Source organism: Labrus mixtus, chromosome 3 (genome assembly GCF_963584025.1).
Source record: "Labrus mixtus chromosome 3, fLabMix1.1, whole genome shotgun sequence".
NCBI classification, from domain to species: Eukaryota; Metazoa; Chordata; class Actinopteri; order Labriformes; family Labridae; genus Labrus; species Labrus mixtus.
In genome coordinates this window covers 13,500,065-13,522,487 of record NC_083614.1, presented here as the reverse complement: position 1 = coordinate 13,522,487, position 22,423 = coordinate 13,500,065, and the positions used below count along the sequence as shown (strand labels likewise).

General features: G+C 41.7%; 1 protein-coding gene across 1 annotated transcript in view; it reads left to right on the top strand.

The window, feature by feature from the left end:
- LOC132959217 (flavin-containing monooxygenase 5-like) overlaps positions 1–22,423 on the top strand; it is a 95,165-nt gene that overhangs the window by 9,059 nt on the left and 63,683 nt on the right. The window lies entirely within an intron of this gene.

Genomic DNA, 22,423 nt, shown 5'->3' with positions numbered 1-22,423 from the left:
GGGAAGGAAACATCGGCAATTAAGCAACCTAGCAGCAAGATACTAAAAACAAGACCATAAATAATGTTTCTGTTCTACTACTGCTTGTTCAGACTGAGAGAACATACCAATGTGCAGAAAAATGCCCCAGCACGCTTTACTGCACACTCCTTTATTCAAATATTTATACTTTCAGTGTGTGTTTGTATCTAAAGCTGGCTACACACTGAAACAGTTCAGCCTGTTTTTTTGGGCCAATCTTAAAACCAATATATTAATTTTAGAGTCAGACAGAATTTAGCCTCTTTCCCATACTGTGCACACTTCAGAGCAAAGACAGATGCCGGCTCTCTGGACCAGGACCCTGACTGGTAGATGATTCCACAGGAGAGGGGCCTGATAACTGAAGACCCCAAGCAGTTTGGTTCATTTCTGTTCGGTGATGTATGCATTTGTTGGCATTTCCAACAAATAAATGAATCGGAATCTTTTACAGTATATCAAAAATATTTTTTTACCAAAATAATCGAGCCATACCGTCCCACACGTTTGTCCTTCTATTGGGGTTACATACTTACTGATCTGAGCCTAAAGGCTGGAGCTAGACAAACTGCAGTCCGTTGATTAGTTGAAAGAATCTTCACTTCCCATATAAAGGAAAAACATGAAATGTGCCACGTTGAAATATTCCGTGGATTTCCAGAGAGTAATTTCAAGGCTGTTTTTGTTTTGTAAACATCTAATGTCAGCACAAAGCACTGCCCCATGGAAGACCTCAGAGTTGCAGACCTCAGATGTCCTTCATTGTTGCTCTTTGTTTTCTATGTTTACTTCTTTCTGTTAAATTTATTGTCAGTCTGTGTTGTGCTGCTGCGATGTCACTTTACGTACACTCTGCTTACCAAGTTAGGGTGCGGATGTCTGTAGAAACACAGTCAAGATCAGGGTTTACTGTACAAAACTGTACGAAACTGTATTGAACCAAACTGGACTGCTTGGTAGAAAAGAGGCTGTAGGTATACCACGAGTCCTAATGCACTGACCTTCCCTTAGGAATTGGATTGGATAGGATTGGACCTCCTTACTGTACCTCTCCTCTCTGCCTCTGTGTAGTTTGTCCTCATTTTGTTGCTCTCCCCTCTCCTTCCCCCCTCACTTATCCAGGTGTTGACATTTGTCTCATGTGTTAGCTGACAGGCGGCTCTGTGTGAAGTCCAGGTGCTTAATCCCTCTCTTGTATTCAGTTAGCCCTGTATGGGGACTTGGAGCCAGCGGGTTGGTGGGCATTATTCGGACAGCTGTTGCTGTGGGTGAATTCAACCCACCCCCCCCCAGCCACAGACACACAGACTGTACCAGGATTTCTCTGATGGCATTCTGTTTCAGCTGTGGAGCTCCTGTCTATCTAACTCCACTCTGAGAGACAGTTTCACTGTATCTAAAAAGTCACACTAAAGTTGCTGCAATCTGTCTGACTACAGCGCTAGGAACCCCAAATAAAAATGTTTGCCTGAGATTAATGACAGTAAACAGGACCACTTTGTAAAGAAAAATACTGTATTTGCAAATACTCATATTTGGTGTACCTTACCTTGGAATAACATGCAAAGCAAAATGCATTCATTCATTTTTGACTTGCCTGCTGCTTCTTGCACTTTCAAAATTCATAATTTCTCGGATGTGTTTGAATTTCACGACAGGCAGGGATACTGTAATGAGGTTGCTGTCTAAGATAATGCCTATAAACTCATTTGACTGTGTCAACCAAAAGTGAATATGCTACTGAGAAGGATGAAAAGGAATCACTTTGAAAGCAGCTGTATTATCAGCCATGTTTCTTTTCCAGCTGTCTTAATGAACTTAATGGTATCATCATCGGAAGCATAGCACAAGGAAAGGGGGGCCAAAGGAATTAGACTGTTAATGCTTCGGCTCTATCATTATGAGTAGCAGATATGTCAATGATAAGGCATTTTTTGTTAGGAGTATTTGCAGGTAGCTACAGTATACCTATAAGATTGATAGTAAAAGGGTGATAAAGCAAATGGACCAATCTCCTTTCTTAACTTCTTTCACCAGCAAGGCATCAGCTATCTCAGGCTCTATTAAGGCAGATTATAAATTGTTGGAAACTAATGACTCTTTTGGCAACCATGTCAGAACAGCTAAGAACCCTTTAACCAGACCTGTTATTAAGTTATTTACAAAACAATGGTTAGAATCCTTTTTTGAGAGTTTTTCCCAGCTCAGGGGATGTTGATTGGGGTTATTCTGTCTTCTTTTGCAAGGTGAATGCATCTCAGGCGCACAGATTTTGGATGGCGTTTCCACAGCTTAGTCTCTTCAGGTTGGGGGCAAGGCCTGGGTGGATGACTAGCAACCACAGTTTTTAGGGGCACAGATTGGAGGTATGAGAGAAGGAGCCACATATTGCCCAAGACAGAGTCTGATGTCCTGTGAAGTGCCTACTTATGAGAGCCAAATCAACAACAGACCAAACCAGTCTCTGGTTGAACCTTTGAAGGTACATATTTGTTAAAAAGGGTTCCTCCATGAGAAATGGCTAGATCAGAAATAATGGTTATATAAGTGTCCAGTTCAGCTGTGCGGGATGAACAGCCTTCGCATAACACATCACTGAACACACTAAAAGCAACATTAAATTCAGCAAGCATTAGCATAGAGTTTTTACAAGTCAGGGACTGCTACCTGCTACCAGATCACTGACACATCTCCACAATCAACAATACGCCTATCACTTAACTCAGAGCAGAGCAGGATTGCAGCAGCAGGGGGGAAGAATGGGACCTGTGATTGGGACTGCAGATCCCAGAGTTCTCCGCTGGATTATGATGTCATCTGTGCTTGCCGGATTGACCTCAGGGATCTGCGACAGGCTTGTGGCGGAGGCGGAAGATGGAGCGTACTCGATGGCCTGGGTTCAGAAGTTCATGCTGGTGATCAGTAACTGGATGGCTAACGTAGACAGGACTGGATTCTTTTCAGGATCGATGGAGCTGGAGCTTGTCCTTGGGCCGGTACACAAGCCCTTTTGGACGGCAGATTGGGTCGGTAGCAGAGTTGTTGGTATGGTAATTCCTTTTAGCAGTGGTGTTCTTGCCAAAAGAGAGCTAAAGCAGATGGAAGCGGGGCTCACTTCACGAATGGCTCCTTCTGCCATTCTTCTCCTTTTTTGTGTGCATATGACACAGTCAATCTGCCATGGATCCTCATCGTGTACGGCGATTGACAGAGGGAGCAGCAAAGAGTATGCAGGCTAGAGCAGCATAAATAAGGCGGTATGAGAGAGATTAACCAATAGGATGCTTTGAATGGCTGGCCATCAACTGATGAGGGCTTGCATGAGATCAGCTGTTGACCAAAACACTGGCATGATAGCAGAGCGTTTTGCCATTCAGTCAAATTGAGCAGAGCGGGACTCCCTGGCCTGCCTGAACTAACGCTATGCTCAGTTTGACTGAGATTTAATGACAATAAACAGGCTGAAAGGATGCTGAACTACATCAGGATGATGATTTGTTGAACATCTAAATTCTAAAGCCTAAAGTCAGGTCTGTCTGCGAGAAGACAAGAAAACAACTTTAAAATGCATTTTTTAAAAGGAGTTCAGTTTGAAAATTTCCGATGCACATTAAGATGTAAGGAGGGGCAAAAATCTGTCATCAACATTTGCATAACTTTTAACAATCTTGTTGCAAGATATGGACTTGTGCTGTGGATCTTTTCTTTTGTATAAAATTGTGTCTCCTGAAATATATAGCTTCACTTTTTTGTCAGAACAGATGCTCACATCTGTTTGCATATTACAGAAAACAACAGAGTTACATGGTGAAACTTGTGTTTATGGTTCTAAGCTTTAGAGCTGCGTAATGGGAATATAAAAATGGATACACACACACCAACGGACACACCCAGATGGAGAAACACTTCTTCATTCCACTTAGTGGTTCTGTTCTGTAAAGTACTGAGTCAGGAGTTTACTGCTGAAACCAATCAACGTTTTCCCCACAGACACACACACACGCACGCACACACGCACACACACACGCACACACACAAACACACACACACACACACACACACACACACACACACACACACACACACACACACACACACACACACACACACACACACGCACACACACACACACACACACACACACACACACACACACACACACACACACACACTGATGCTACATTTTCCCATCAACAAATTACTGTAATCCACTGCTGTTAAGCGGCTAATTAACATTTCCTCCAACTGATATTATGTTATATATGTTATATGTGTGTGTGTGTGTGTGTGTGTGTGTGTGTGTGTGTGTGTGTGTGTGTGTGCCCTTGAGTACATCAGTAATAAAATAAGGATGATTTTATGTGAACTGGTCCAACTGAAAAGTTTTTATTGAGTTTTATATTACTGGAGGGGACAGAGACAAATTTTTACATCTTCAGATTGTAGAAAAGTTTCAGAGGAGCCAGAGCAGTGATTGATTGACAGATCTGAGGAAGATGAACATATTGTAAAGGAGTAAAGGCCTTTGCATACTGAGTCTGTTTATTTCTGATGCATTTTTTGGATCTGTAAAAAATGTTATGCAAAGAAACCTTGCACACCGAGTCCGATATGTTTATTTTTCCAATAATTGCGAAAAATTCACAGTATGATAAAAAATGTCTCCTACTCATCAAGCAGTGAAGATGATTTAGTGGTTCTTTCACTCCTTGAAAAAAATAAAACACTGGGTCCATCCACTCCTGAAAACAACTCAAGAGAATTATCCTGATTACTTACTGTTGTATTTCAGGATTTCAATGTTCCAGTTTGACACTCTGCAAGCTATACTGGAACAACACAGAAGCACACCAATTCACTTGAAGAAATTGATCGTGAACAGTGGCTGGAAATATGTTTGAGGTATTGACACTACATACACACGCACACACTGAGAAGGATGCAGAAAATCGAACCTGTCCCAAAAAAATAATGATGGAAGAAAGTTTCGGATTCAGGATGCAAACATGATTGACACAACATGAGATTATTTTTCTGTTTAAACGTGCAGCATTTTCAGACAAATTTTTTATTCAGTGTGCAAAGACCTTAACCTAGGTCATGTTCAACAAAGGCACAACTATCTTGTGTTTATCTTGAACGGTCAATACAAGTTTTTAACAGAGTACTTTACAGCTCAGAGAAGTTTAAAGTCAATTTTCTTTTAGGATTTTCAAAGTCTGAACAGGCTACAAAGGCTGAAGGAGGTTAAAAGTGAGAGGAAAGAGAGAGTGTGAGTGAGGAGAGAGAGAGAGAGAGAGAGAGAGAGAGTGAGTGGATGGGTGTGTTTCAGATAGGGGGGAAGATGAGAAGGAGAGGGGTGAGGAGCAGAGATGGGTGAGTGCAGGAGGGGAGATCCCTGAGGGAGGTTCATCTGTCCATGTCTGTAATGAAAGACAGTCGTCCATGTAGTCGCCTCATGTAGTGTATCGATGAACAGCCAGCAGCCTGCCTCCCCCCCACCCCTCCTCCCTCCCCTCGGAACGTCTACAGGGAGTTTTTCAGATTTAGCTGAGGTCTCTCTGCCTCGAGGCAAACTGAGCCTTTAAACTCTGAGGATCATGGACCATCCGACCCCACACTCCACATCCCATCATCCCCCCCTCCACCCTCCCAGCCCCTGTTCAGGGGTCAGAAGTCATGAGCCGTCAGATGATTGGTTGTTGTTATGGTAAGGAGATACAGGGTCACTAAGTGCTGCAAAAAAACGCCAACTGTCTCTGATATATCCAGGGTACCAGCGTGTGTGTGTGTGTGTGTGTGTGTGTGTGTGTGTGTGTGTGTGTGTGTAGGGGTCATAAAAGGACAAGAAGCAGATTTCTTTCTTGAACTCGACCTTCTGAACACAAGCCTGGAGTTAACACAGTCCATGTGTATGTATGTGTTTGAGTGTGTGTGAAATACCTTAAAAAGTCAGTTTAAATATTTTTAAGTATCTTCAGCTCATAAAACAAATTAAAGTAAGCATTTAGCAGCTAGAAACCAGCAGATGCCCACGCATTGTGTTTTCACACCTGGGCAAAAGTCAAGAAAATTTTTCTAAATGTTCAGGCTGATCTGCATGTCTGAAAACAAACTGACAGGGTTTTCATGCCAACCTTACTCAGACTTTTTCCTGCCAGCCTCCTGGTACATTTTCTGCATTAAGAAAGGGTGAGCTGATGTGAGAACTCAACCAAATATGCAGGGAAATCTCTCACAATATATTGGGCTCAAGTGATGACTTATATCAGTCTTCAAGCACATAATGAAGCTGCTTCTTGCTCTTCTCTGCTCACTAGTATATTCTTTATCACTCTTTGCTACTGTGAATACGTCAAATGACAAGAAGTGTTGATGAGGCAAAAACTGCTTTGGTTCCACATTTCTAAGTGTAGCAGGGAGGAGAACACAGAGAAATTAAGATCTGTAAATATAAAATACATAAATTACACATGAACTAAAAACACTGAATGAACAGAGAGAGGAGAAACGTTCAGTCTGGTCTTTAACTGTGTTGGCATGCGGGCGACTGCTACACGTGACATCAGAGTGTGTGTTAAGATTTGGGATGTGACTCAGAGTTTGTTCTTGAGATGAAGGAGACACACACACACACACACACACACACACACACACACACACACACACACACACACACACACACACACACTGTGAGAGGATTCAGGAGTAATTACAGCTCTATTCTCATCACTCTCCATCTGAAGCCTAAAGTGCTCTGCTGGCTCTCCTCCTTTAGTTTGATGAAAAGACTCAAGAACACATTGTTTCTAACACTTTGACTTTAACACACACACACACACACACACACACACACACACACACATTATATATATATATATATAAGAAAACATATATATGCAAGAAAACACACGTGCAGACACACACACACCTCACAGCTGTTTATTTTTATGAACCCGCAGTGCTCTGCTGGCAGCTCCACAATGTTCAGACTCCCTGTAGTTATTCTGCTGGGTTTATGCCACAAACACACACACACACACACACACACACACACACACACACACACACACACACACACACACACACACACACACACACACACACACACGCAGACACACACACATACATTCAGACACACACACCGCTCTGCCTGCTTGATGCCCTAGCCAAACGTTTCACTGACTGTAGCCATTTCTCATGTAGTTTACTGTTCTCCTCTTCCACCACCTCTCTCTTATCTCCTCCAAATCATCCTCCTCCTCTGCTGTGTGACTTAAAAAGTATTAAACTGAAGCACAGTAACAAGGTTGCGTTTGTGTGAGAGCGCTGTGAGGTGAGGCCACGCCCATAGCAGGAGATGATTTGTGGACGAAGAATAAAGTGAGGAGCTGCCAAACAAACCCACTGACCCTCTGCTCGTCCTCTCTCTTCTCCATCCTCACCAGCCCTGCCCCGCCTCAACCCTCCCTGCCTCACCTAGCATACCAGACCACGGTCCAACTGGCCACGCCCGACCCTGCAGGAGGCGCACCGCCTCCTCTGGAAAAAAACTTACTGCTCCACAATATTCAGACCTCTCCCTCTGCTCTTTCTCCTCTCATGGAGCACTTACATTCTTTCTACATATGCTGCACACGTTTTACTCCATCGACCCTCAGTCAGCTCAGCTCCACAGAGCCACTTCAGTGTATGCAGCGGTGTTTTTTCTCAAAGATGTTTGCAACAGCTGCCAACTGGGTGAAAAGCTCAGTGCACATTGCCATTTTTCACATCGCAAACCCTTTTTTTGTTGTGTTGCTTTGAGTGTGTCTGGTTAAAAATCTCTTAATCTACAAACAGGTGCTGCTGTCGTAACTACTCCTTTTAAGGTAGCCAATCATATATAAGAGGGTCTCACCACCTCGCTAACCATGTACATGTTGACTCGTTCTAAAGACAGAGCTTTGTCTGACAGCAGCTCTGAGGCCAGCCTGTGTCCTATCTCAGGTGTATCGTCCTCTGAAGGACTTAGCCTTTAGTCTGATAGACGCTCTAACCGATCTCTCAAGACCTCTGGGCCCCATTCCTGTCGCCTAACCTTGACAGCTGCACCGGAACTGAATGAAATAATAAATGTGACATAACTTATCCTTTTATTTCCAAAATTATTTTACGTATCAAAGTCCCTTTTTATCTTTTAAACAGTATTGATATTATTTAATTGAGTTGAAACCAGTTACGTGCATTTAAAGTTTGTTACTTGGCTGCTTCAGAGTCTGCCAGCTAGTTTGAACTGGTGTGCAAGGAATGACAACATATAAGGTTGCATTTAAAGGAGTCGATGCAGCCGAGTCGAGCAGCCGATGTAATCAGTCTTCAGATGAATGTCCTGAATTGGGGAAATAGCCAACGTGACGTTTTTTTTAATCATGTTGTTGTCCCTTAAAGATCATGTCATTATGTTGAATAAGCAAGACCAGAACCAGACTCATGTTGAACGGGCATAAATCTCCAGCAGCACCTAACAGCCCCCAAGCGTTGCATTTCCAGTTGCACATCGAATAGCATTTCATCGCACACCATCGCACACATGCATGCTGTCCATATCCTTTTTTCAGTTTCCCCTGGCAAACATTATAACATGGGTGCTTTTGTATTGAAGGTGGGCAAACAGAATAGTGGTGCTGTGTATTGACAAGCTACAGACTGGCAAACTCCTGTACACTGTCTAAATTGAACCCAAAAAGATGACGTATTCATGCATTACAGACCGTGTTAATTTCTGATACTCACTCCTTCACTAGGCACTACTTTTTGAAACCACTAAATAAAAAATAATACAATCTCTTTTATTTTAATGAGCAATAGTTCCAAAAATGTTGACAACCTTAGAACCAGACTGATGTTGAAAAGCCACTAGCTGAGACTGTGTTGGGCTAAAAATGTGAAATAGTTGCACAAATTTGTGTGTCATGCTGATACAGGGCCTCGGTATCTGAGTGAAGAACAAAAACTAGATAATCTAACAAACAGGATTCACAACCAAGAGATATTATTTCATCACAGACAGCTGGGTTATTAAATATTGTGTCATAAAGATGAAACCCATGTGGAGCATCTTTAAACAAAAATCACTGTTGGACATTTTTCTCTTATTTCCTTATTTCTAAATCATCGCTCCCTCTCCCTCTGTCTCTTTCTTTGTTTTCTTTTTCTTCACCTCCACCCCCCTCACCCTCTCCTCCTCCTCCTCGCTGCCCCTCACCCCGCTGTCAGAGTCAGGGGTTTAACGAGAAGTCAGCACAGAGATCCTCCACAATGCAAAGCAGATGTGTGACACACACACACACACTCACACACACACACACACACACACACACACACACACACACACACACACACACACACACACACACACACACACACACACACACACACACACATGGAGGAGCAGCCCGGAGCGTTTTGGGCCACAGGGCGGAGGGAGGGAGGAGTAAGCAAGTAAGCAGGAACAGCTCCGTTGCTATGACACCAACAAAATAAAACAGACTTCAGCTGAATAAGTTTCACAGAAAAACAACGAATAAGACAGAAACATCTGACAGAGAGGATCATGGGAAAAATGTACCGGCAGACTTCCCAAATTCACAGGACAGATTAGAATCAAACAAGGAAAATATGCACAGTGTTGATGATGTTTAAGTGTGTGTATTTGTTTCAGCGTAGCTGGGTGGAGAGTTAAGGAGTTCAGGCCTCTTCAGGTATGTGGGTGAGTGTGCAAGTTTAGGTGTGTGTGTGTGTGTGTGTGTGTGTTAAACAGAGTAATTCCCCCTGATTGATCTGTTTTTGTTCAGAGGAAGGAAGGTTGTTTGCTGTCACTCAGTGTCGGACGTTCACAGTTTTGTTGAACTAGGCGACCTCTAAACCCGTGCAATCGGATCAGAAACACACGATCTGATTCACAAACACACACACCGGTTAAATGCTCCCCTTTACTGTGCTGCAGAGCAAACACATCTGTGTGTGTCTGTGCGGTTGGGGTGTATTTAAATGATCCAGTAATCAGTCATTTGGGAGAAAATTGCCGCCTTTCTAAGCAAATAAACATCATTGCAAAAAATCGTTTCATTCACAAAGGGCTTGGCTAACAGCCACGCTCAGTTGGAGTGAAAAAAATAAGCATCTGCTGAGAGTTGGGGGTAAATGCTCCACATAATTTATAAGAGATGTCACGCTTAAACCTTCCAGTGATCAGGAAAACAATGCCACCTCTACATGGCTTCAAAATATAAGATCTGCAAATGAATTCTGTAAATATGACTTTGACATTACTTTTATTAATATAAACAGGGGTTAAATCAGGGGCTGTCAGTGACTCCACACTTTATCAACACGTGTGAAGAGGGTCATAAGCCATTACTATGACTTCTGTTTTTTTCTTTGAGTTGTCCTTTCTTGCTTCAGTCAGGGAGGAAAATTCAAAAATACTAAATAAATCAATCAATCTGTTTTACAGGTGGAGCTAAGCAGATGTCAATCAAAATGTGGTCAGCCATGTCCTAAAGGTCTTGAGAAATGATTTAAACAGCAACCGTACAAGTTTTTCATATTTCTGTGAACATTTATCTTTTCTCAGATTTCAGTAGGCTATATGTTTCATCTGTCATCAAATCTGCATTTTAACTGTTTTCAGCCAAATGATCACACACTTTACAAACCTGATGTGTTCCTCTGAGGCCTGTTTGTCTGAAGGAATGTTTATTTTTCTTTTCTGCAGAAAACAGGTGCTGTTATCTTATTGAAAGACTACACACACACACACACACACACACACACACACACACACACACACACACACACACACACACACACACACACACACACACACACACACACACACACACACAGACACACACACACACACACACACACACCCTGGCTGTAATGTCAGAGTGTGCGGTGTGTGTGTTCAGGTTTGTTTTAGATAAGAGTGTCTCAGCGATAAGACGAGTCTCTGTGGGAAACATGAAAGCATTCTCTACGTCTCGACTTTATGTTCAGACCTACACTCTTCTCTCTCTCTCTGTGCACCATGTGTGAGAGCAGAAGCTAGCTGAGCAGGTTTTTAACAGAAGTCCAAATAACTTACAAGTCAAGTTTATTAATGCAGGGCAACTGAACGTGCTTCACAGGAGGCAAAATTCCCGAAAACACATAATGTTTCTGTGTATGTTTCTTCTTTTTCCAAAATTCAAATTCATTGAGTTAGAAAATAGTGTCACAAAAAAGGTTTTTGTCATATTGTTAATTGTCCATTTTTTTTGTATTGATATGTAATTGTATTGCCATGTATCATACGTGTTAATCAACTTTTTGATCCTCACACAAAAATATGCACATACCTTCATAAGTACACACACTGACAAAGAGACACACACACACACACAACATGGTGAGTGCTGTTAACTGTAGATTACAGAGCTGTCAGACTAAGAGCTGGAAGGAGCCAATTAGATCAGAGGATGTCTCTCTAATGGGCTGCACGATCCCAGACAGACACACACACACACACACACACACACACGCACACACACACGCACGCACACACACACGCACGCACACACGCACACACACACGCACACACACACACACACACACACACACACACACACACACACACTGACAGATATGCAGGGGCTTGCAGCGCACTAAGCTCTGACACTCAGGTATGAAACAGATTCCACTGCAACGTTTTCCAGGATCTCCTCTGTTGGTAAACACTGTCGGTGTGTGTGTGTGTGCGTGCATATGTTTGTGTCTGGTGTGTGGGCGTGTCCCCTGCACACAGAGGACTCATTGTGATGCGTTTGTGTCCCTCCAGGCGCTGGAATCTGGCACATTGTCTCTGTCGGAAACTCAAACCATTCACAGCTCTCGACTTGTTTGGATCGTTCCAGAAAATTCCACTTCCTGCTCTCGCTCGGGGAGGGAGTGCAGAGAAACCTCTGGAAGGAAAAGCCTCATTACGGCTTCAGTGTGAGATGGAACCGTTGCCTGGAGGGGCAGTGAAAGCCTCATTGCTGAAGATTGGCTGTTAAAGAGAGAGTGACCCTGAAGTCAGCACAGCAGTGGGTCTATTGGTGAACACACCTGCAGGACTGTCACTTTGTTTTAATGGTTCTTTTTCATGTTTCTCCTGATCCTTCTTTTCCTTCTCTTCCTGTTAAGCTCTAGCTTCTCACAGCTGCAATCTTGAACTTTTCCAGTTTAAAAGTTGATCTAATAGAACAATAGTTTTCAACAGGTAGTATGGCGTCTCTGTCATGTCCACAGAGCTCCCTATTCATCTGTTTTCAGCACTATGTTACCTTTGCAGCATGCCGATGTCATCTTGTGAGAAGTTTCATAGGGCATACGGCACTAGTTCACACAGCAGCCTTCACCTACAAAGCAGCCAGTTAGCCAGTTTCTGTACTGTTTGATACAATAGGTCAGGCTAAAAGGAAGAGGTCTGTGACGGATAAGGTTAAGAATAGAAAAAGAGAGAGTGACCTAGCAAGAAGCAAACATCACTGTAGATATTATTTAGAACAGATAGAGAGGCTGTGCAGATATCGTTGTTTACCTTTACCTGGTGCAGAAAGTCATCTTACCCACATTTATCTCAGGTTTGCATGAATGACCCTCTCCAATGGAGCCATTTATCCACGGCCTAAAGACATCATGGTTACAGTTGAATACACATACATATACTCCACATGCTAACAGTTTGCACACAATGGCTGTAGACGCTAGAATCAGATGTGATCAAAATAATCACTTAATAATATTACTGAACCTTGTCAGTCGACATGGTTCTTTTGCTTCTCACAACATCTCTGCCGGCTTCTCTAGCCTCTTATGGTCAACAAGTACATGTTGTCTAAGAGGGGGAGGAGTAAACAGCACTGTGCTTTACGACAGTGCTGTTGCACACAGACACCTTCAGGGGGCACCAAAGCGCACCAATCGAAATTCCTACATAATGTTGCCTTAAAGACACGTATTAAAAAGTTTTTTTTGCTGCAGCAAGTGAAGAGACATGAGATGCAGCGATAGTCCTCAGAGACAAGTTCACTGTCTTGTGTCCCTCACTCTCTCCCAACAATAACAAACCATTCCACTGAACGCCCCCTGCAGGCCTGGAGTGGTACCAATGGGTTGAATGGGTGTCTTTTGCACAGACTTTTTGCCGTACATTTGTTTTATTTTTCACTTACAGCGTGTTTACATTATTAATATTATTATTATTATTATTGAATTTGAATCAGACTTCTACAGGTTTTTGGATGTTAAACTTTTCTGAATTTGCTGCACTTTTTTCTTAATGTGGGCTTATATTGTTTCCACTTTGGTTGGTCAGTTGCTCTTATCAGCCAATGTTGGTAAATGCTTCATATAACAAAACTACAAAATATTGATATATTAAACAAAAGAAGCACAAAGTCCCCATGTGAGAGGCTCAAAAGACAGCAGGCCTCACTCACCTGAGACTACAGAAGACGAAAAGGGACAAACAATAAAGCTAAACTTTTTACGACATTTATTCTATTTGTGCATTATATTTACATTTAAAAATGTTATAATGTATTTTTATGAACATCCTCATCTTTCTGTCTGTTTTCAAATCTGTTCTCCTCGTTATTTACATGAACCTGGTCAAGCTTCTGTTTGGTCTCTGCCGAGTTCTAACTTTGTCTGTCAGAGCTTTTTGTCAGGTCTACAGCAGAGCTGCTCAAATAATTAAAAAGTCATCATTAGTATAAAAGTGTTAGAGGAGCAGAATGTGACAGTGAAGCCTGTGGTTTACAGTGTGGTGTTCATCAATTTCGGGGTGTGATGCCTGGTTTCAAATAAACCAGGCATCACACTCTGTGCATGCAGACATTGTTTCTGTGTTTCTCTCTCTCTCTCTGTGTGTGTGTGTGTGTGTGTGTGTGTGTGTGTGTGTGTGTGTGTGTGTGTGTGTGTGTGTGCGTTGTGTGTGTGTTGTGTGTGTGTCAGAGGAATCCTGAATCTGTAGCGTGTGACACACAGGGCTCTCTCTCTCTGCTGCCAGCACACAGACTTAGCAGTGTGTTTCCTGTGACTGGCAGCATGGCTTCTGTGTGTGTGTGTGTGTGTGTGTGTGTGTGTGTGTGTGTGTGTGTGTGTGTGTGTGTGTGTGTGTGTGTGTGTGTGTGTGTTTTAAACTTTCACCACGCACACTATGAAGGAGGGGAGCTGCCATCTCCTCAGAGAGACGTCCTGCCTCCTGTCTGACTGTCACTCATTTAACTGTGTGTGTTTACCTTCTGTTTTTGTTCATCTTCAGAACAAGAAGATGACTTCAGTAGAAGCACACACACATTCACACACTCTCACAAAACAGTCTGCCTATGTTTAAATAAACACTTTTACCACAGACCACACCAAGGTTTATTTATCCACAGAGTCAAATATCACACACACACACACACACACACACACACACACACACACACACACACACACACACACACACACACACACACACACACACACACACACGCACACACACACACACACACACACACACACACGCACACACACACACACACACACACACACACACAAACACAGCTGTCATGTTGAAGGAGTGTTGTGCTGTGAGTAGCAGGATAAGCCGTGTGACAAAGTCAACTTTGCACTAGTTTGGTAATGTCTGCTATCGTGCTTATCTCATGTTACGGAGGTTTGGAAAATCTTCACTATGGAAGGAGTTTTTCAAAAGGTGCATTTTCAGTGACCTAAAACGGTGTTTGCGTGTGTAGGCCAAAACGCACAGAAAAACCTCTGTTTCTAAAAATAACCGCCTACCTGTGGACTAGGCCTCAGACACATCATCCAGCGCTAACAGCCTCTGTGTTCACTCAATCAGCATCAGGTAACTGATAGTGAACCTGTCAAGACACCTGTAACCAATCAGATTACAGAAATCAAAACTACAACACAGGAGTCAGGTTTGCTCTTTGGTATGCACAACAATATGGAGGACGAATTTGGAGAAAGGGTTAGAGGGAGAGGAGAAGAGGTTGAGGAAGAGGGGAAAGAGGAAGAGGAGACAGGAAGGAAACATATTTGATGGATGTGTTTTGGTTTTTCGTGTGGAGTTCTTACTAACAGGGCCATGGTCTCACAAACTGTATTCAAGCAATAGTCAAAAAATATTTCATGCCTGTTTTATAATGTGTTTCATCATGTCAATTTATATAATCCCTCTGAAATAAACTGAAGGGTTTCCATTTGAAGGGGATACAGGTTTCTGTCTCAAGCATAACAAAACTTTTCAGCTGACGTCAGCAGTCATCTTAAATGATTCTGCAACAGATGCAGTTAAATTAAACTAAACCTCATACAGTTATTTGTTTGATTTTAGTAAGAAAACAACGTTTTAATGTTAATGTGTTACTCTGTGAGATTCAAAGTTTTCCCCCCTCTGGTATCACTCTCTATTACAGTAATCTGTAATAATGTTTTCACTCATTCACAAAACACCTGAAGATTTCGGGTTGAGCTGCATGTGTGAACACAAACAGACCAACAGCCTCAACTTTAATCAGAGTTTGTTTCAGTTTCTCTTGCCAGAGGAATGGCTTCATCTGCCATTTCCAAATAGTTTTATATACTTTATGTCTTTCCTCCTACAGGAACAACTCCTTCAGTGCGACAGAGAAAACTTCACATTTGTGTAAAGGAAACTGTGGAGGAATTCTGGGGGCCGACTGTCTGAAATTTTCATGAAATGTTCAAGAATTCAGGTGTGAAACCAACTTTACTTTTTTTCTATGCTAAGCTAACCTAGCGATCATACAGACATGTCAGTGTTCTCTTTTGCTTCGTCATGATGCACCCCCCCTCCCCCATCAGATCAGACTCTCGTTAGGAACGTCATCTATTTTAGCTCTCCTCCAGTTATGTGAGCAGAGCTGCCAGAGAAGAAGAGGACGGTGAGGAAGAAGTGTGGGGTTTCCTGGGAAGCTCCCAGTCTGACATCTGCTGCCATCACTCCATCACCACCCCCTTACTCCCCCTTACTCCCGTATTCCCTCGCCCACTCTCTCTCTCTCGCTCTCTCTCTGTGGGTCAGAGTCAGCTCTTTGTGCCGAGCAGCAGAGCTCACTGAATAATTCAGAGATCCACAAGGACAGACAGTGGGTTTAGTCTCTGTAGGAGGAGGAGGGGGAGAGGTGGCAGCCTGTCACATGACCATGGGGAGATCCCTGAGCAGACGGGTCACATGACTGACTGGAAAAGCAGTGAGCAGCCTGAGAGCGATTCTGAGAAGTGACGTCTGACTGAGACGAGAAACCTGCTGTCCTCCTTCTGTCCTTCTGTCCTCCTCTCCTCCTGTTCTAAATAGAGATCACAACACACAGACACACCTGACAGAAATACACCACATTTAACCGCTTTATGTAAAAAAATGTGTTTAAATTATAATGGGTTATATGTGTGTCAATACATTCAAATGTGTTTTTATTGTGTTAGGATTTGTTAAGCAATGTTTAAGGTATTTTATTTTAAGGTATTTTATTTTAAGGTATTTTTAGGTTTTTAATTGTGTTAAAAGATGATCAAAAATGTGTTAGAATTTGTTTAAATGTGTCTAGATGAGTTAAATGTGTTTCAAAGACTTCAAAAGGATTTTTGTGATTAAAGATATATAAAGTGTTTCAGTGTGTTTTAAAGTGTTTAAGAGTATTCTACATGATCTTACTATTAAATATGTTTAAAGATCTATATATCAACTATTTGAAATATTTCTAGATGTGTTAGAAGGTTTAAAATGTATAATAATGTGTTTAAATTGGTTTTAACCGTTTGAAGCTATATTTTATGTGTTATTGGTGTTTAAAGGTTTTTAAAATGTGTCAGAGGGACTTTAATTTGTGTTAATATTGATAAGTTGTGTTGAGGAGTATTAATAGTGTTCAAACGTTTTTATTTTTTAATTTTAAATTTAAATTATTTTGTGTTTGATTGTCTTTAAAACCTTTTTTTTTCTCAAAATCTCCAGATGAGTTCAAATGTTTTCAGGAATTAGGGGGTCTGTTCAAAATTGTTTGTGTTTTGTTTAATGTACTAAAAGCTAATGTGTTTAACTGTGTAAGTGTGCTTTAAATTATTGTTATTTCCTTTAAATATCTTAAAAAGGGTTTAAACTATTATAAATATCTCTCGGTTTTCAATGTATGTTATCAGTTAAAATGAGCTTTAAGTGGTTTGTTATGGCTTACATTTTTTTAGAAGCTGAATAATTCTGACTGATTACAGTCTGGACTTTTATTTCTCTGTTTTCTTCTTGTTCTCTTGGACTCTTGAAGTAACAGTTCAATGTCTTTAAAGATCAGACCGTCAGGAGGAATCAGCTCTCAGAGTATTCAATGTTTTTATTTGTATTAAACCAGGATAATCAAAGTTTTAATTTTTATTAAACCAGGGGTTTGTAGGCTGTGCAGATGTTAACTGTAATCACGCTTCATGGGAAGTTTGATGTTCAGTCTTCAGGTGGTGTTGAGGCTGGTCGAGCAGAATTAAAACCCAATGCATTCGGTGAGTATGAATAAATAAACACACTGCAAACATCACTGACAAACTTTATTATCCTTCAGTCTGCAGTCTTTGTAGCAGGGATGAAATTAACTCAGCATGAAGAGATGTTAAATAGTTTCCATTAGAACGTGAAGGTTTAATTCCTCCTCCTCCTCCTCCTCCTCCTCCTCCTCCTCTGTGAGTGAACACTCGTCTCACTGATCAAATGTGTGGTTTGGGAGCAGTCTGAGCACTCACTGTGCACTAACTCTAACAAATCAGCAGAAACACAGATTAAACAGATGAATTATTCAGTATATTTTCCTTAGATGCAGTTTTAAATCACTTAAATCCTCTCAGATGTCTGATCCTGAGGATCATCATGTGAGGCTGCTTTAAAGCTGCTCAGAGAACAGGTAGAAAGTCTGAACAGTGTGTCTCACTTCTCTTTCTAGGACTCGAAGTTTACATTCATGTACTGTATGTGTCATATATGTGTCCTCTCTCAGCAAAATCAAATATGAATCCTCCCTGGGATCCATTATGATACAAAATAATATAATGATGAGAGTATAATATAATAATGGATGTAAACATGAGAGACATGGTGAGTTAGTGATCTTTAATAATTCATGTTTACAACAGCTGATGTGGAGATAATGGAGTGATCTGTGTGTGTGTGTGTGTGTGTGTGTGTGGGGGGGGGGGGGGGGGGGGGGGGGGGGGGTGTGTGCACCAGTGTGTGTAATAAGATAAACCTGATGATGTCATCAGGTGATGCTGTAGGACTCTTACTGGAACAAAGATGCACAGGTGCACACACACACACACACACACACACACACACACACACACACACACACACACACACACACACACACACATACACACACACACACACACACACACACACACACACACATACACACACACACACACACACACACACACACACACACACACACACAATTCTTAATTATCATCATATACTTCACTGTGCAGCAGCAGAATTTCCTCTCTGAACTTCATCTCTGTCATTACAGCTCCTGAGTTCAGAGAAATATTATTACAGAGCTCTGCAGACTTTATCCTCTGATGTTTGTGTTTCTGCAGATTTCACTCTCTGCTCTCCTGATGTGAAAACACACAGAAGAGTCGACAGATGCTCAAATCAGGAGAGACCTCAGACTCACCTGGTGCTGAAACGCTGACTCCCCCACAACCCATGAGTGTTAGGCAGGCTGGATGAGGAGGGTTGGGTGAGGCAGGTTGGATGAGGAGGGCTGGGTGAGGCAGGTTGGATGAGGAGGGCTGAGTGAGGCAGGTTGGGTGAGGAGGGCTGGATGAGGAGGGCTGGGTGAGGCAGGTTGGATGAGGAGGGCTGGGTGAGGAGGGCTGGATGAGGAGGGCTGGATGAGGAGGGCTGGGTGGGGCGGGGCAGAGGGTGAAGAGGCAGTTGGAGAAACCTTCAGACAGAACAAACAGGTGCTCAGACAGAGGGGGGATTACCTTCTGTTATTATTAAACATAATTATGTCTGATAATTATCTCTATTAGTGGTGTGGTTCACTTTGCCGCTCCAATGTCAATATTTTTTCAATATCAGGCCTGAGAGCGCTAAGCCTCATGGGAAAAGACTGTGGGTTGGGAGGGAGGATGAAGGGAACAGGATTAGTAAGGTTTTTGGATTTTGTTTGTGTCTTTAATACATCTCATAAAATATTAATAACATTTATGTAGTGTTTATTTGCAGACACTATAGGACATTACTGAGGAAAGAAAAACAACTTTTAAGCTGTTTTCACACCTGCAAGAAACTGCAGAAAATGTCCCAAAATGACGGTATGAGCTGCATAAACACAAACAGATTGTTCACCTCTACTTTACCTGGGCTTTATCCCGCAAACCCACAATAAAATTGAAGTTTACAACAGGTGACCGGTGTAATGTTTGTGCTCATGATAAAGCTGTTTCATACTCTTTTTGCGAGCTTGTTTTAATCACCATCAATCGCAGACAAACTCATGCACACTGTCTTAATTGCACAAATTGGGACTAGCTGGAGGGTAAGCGAGTTAAACCCTAAATATTGGGTGCCTACGACTTATATTTTGGTTGCCCTGGTAACAAACAGATACCAATATCACTTGATTTTTACTAAAATCATATTGAAGTTTAAAACATCATAATATGTGTATACATCTACATCACTGTATGCATGTATATTTTACAGAACCAGCTCATTAGATCAAGTTAATAATTGGTAAGTTGCCGTTCTTAAAAACACAGCTCAGTCTAACAGACATTTTCCATCAGGTTATATGGTATTACATGTCTGTATGACAGCAGTCTTTAGGATTGAATGGATTTTAAAGAAACAAAATCTATTCTCCATGTTTCCTCTTTAGAGACACACAGTTACCCAGAATTCCCTGCTTCCTGAACTCCATGTACTTTTTTAAAGCCTGTTCCTCTCACAGAGAGCTTTTGTGTGCTGCAGGTGTGGATTTATACAAGGCAGAGTCGACCAGGGTTTATGGTTCCTCCTGAGACCCCCCCCCTGGGGCCACTCCAGGAGAAAGACCAGGAGCTGCTCCAACTTCCTATGCTGTTGTTTTCTGTGGAACAAGTTCACACATACGTCAGAGCCAAACACACACACACACACACACACCGCATGTTATTTTATTGCATCACATTTTATTATCTTATCTTATATGACATACCATCACATTATATTTTACTGTATCGAATCAAACTGTATCATATCGCATTGCATCATATCGTACTGTATTGTATCAAATCAAATCAAAATGTATCACATCAAATTGTACTGTATTGTACTGTATCGTAATTTATCAGACTGTATGGTCGTATCATAACAAACTGTACTGTATTGTAGCGTATCACACTGTCTCGACATATAAAGTCTTCTTGTGATGTAGTTTCAGTTGTATAAACCTGACACTGATCCATCTTATACACTTTATTTAGGTGTGAACAAACAGAAACTATAGAAAGCAGTTCTAGAAAGCAAATAGTCTCCCTAAAGAATAATTTGTATGATATATAATACAGCAGCAATGTGTCATGTTTTAAGCAATGCTATCTAATACAGAATGTAATGTTAGAAGTGAGCACCAAACTGGGAACACAAGTAAATCATCAGAGCATAGAGATCCCAGAAATGCTTGTCCTGGTGTCTGCAGCCACACACTGACCTTTCCTGTTTTGGAAACATGCTGCAGGCTGACCCAGGATCAGGCACACACGGCTCTGATGAACACACACACACACACACACACACACACACACACACACACACACACACACACACACACACACACACACGGGGCCTCCTTCCTGCAGACTGTGCGCTGCTGTTTGAGGAGCATTGTTCAGCAGGGTACAAGTTGTTTCTGTTTTTTGCAGCTTTTTCCTTTGTGCAGATATTCCTCTGAACTCCTCATAAGTCTAATAAAGAAGTTCCACGTCATGCTGTGTGTTCTGTATGTGAGCCAGCTAATCTTAGAACCTGAACACGTACAATTTCAGAGTCCACTCTTGTAGACACTGTTGATTTCTTCAGGCCGTCTCTGAGCTCCTCTCTGTCGTCTCAGGCAGCTGAACTGGAGCGAATGTAGTGACACATTTTTTTTCTTTGCAGTGAAAACAGCTGTTTTAACACCGCCGTGTGATGCAGAGAGGCGCTCCGCCCGCAATCATCTGGACTTTCCATGTGTGATGTGATTAGAAAGCAATTTGCTCTGTGACAATGAGACCCAAGAAAAACAGCAGCTTTATTAAAACTAAACAAATGAGCCCATTAGTCTACAGACACAGAGCTAAACGCTGCAGTCTGAATACGTCACATGCACAGGTTATTATGGTCCTACACAAACACATGAGAGATAATCAGTAAAACATGATCCTGATTCTGACGTGTCCCACCTAAACCTGCAGGGTTTCTGTTTGACCCACAATCTGGACTGGACAGTTTAACAGTGCTGAACAGTATTTGACTGACTGATGTTTTATATATGCAGAAAGAGAAGTCAAGTTCAGAATAACTCTTTCATCTCAGGACTCAGTGCAGGTTTTAGTTGATATGCACTCTTTGGGACCGTGCAGTTTTAATGTATTTTCTGATGTTTAGCAGAGAAACAGAATTTGACAGAATTGGCACATTCCTAAAGTTGATCAAAGAAGCTTTAAAGAGCAAAAAACTTTTTCAAAATGTAGTTTGTTTTATTAGCTATTAATGTTTAGTTCAGCTCAGATTTTATTGTATGTTTAATGTGACAAAACTTCAATATCATATCTGCATTTTCACTAATTGTAACCAAAATTAAATATCTCCTGATGTGTTCTCAGCTCCATATTGTGTCTGTTGAGTTCACATTGTGTAAATATGAAACAGAGAGAACCACTGTGATCTGAGTCACAGTCAACACAAACTACACTGTAAAATAAATACTTGTGGAGTGATGTGGCTGCAGAGTCAGAAACATCTACAACACGCTCTGTTTAAATGGGAGACTTTAAAGACAACAGTTTAGTGAGAGAGTTTTAGCCACAAGAAACAAAGCCCCCTGCTGCAGAGGCATAAACTGTGAGGGTAAAAATAGATTTAACAAACAGGGTCCTGTATTAAAGTCAGACTTCAAATATGATGCCACGCAGCTAAGCTCTGCTTAGACTGCAGACGTGTCCCACTGTGAGAGAACTGCGATCACCTATGTGTTTGTGGGACATTAGCATAGCATAGCATGGCTTAGCATAAAAGTTAGCTGTTAACCTGGTTTGTTTATGATTTTTCAGAGAAATA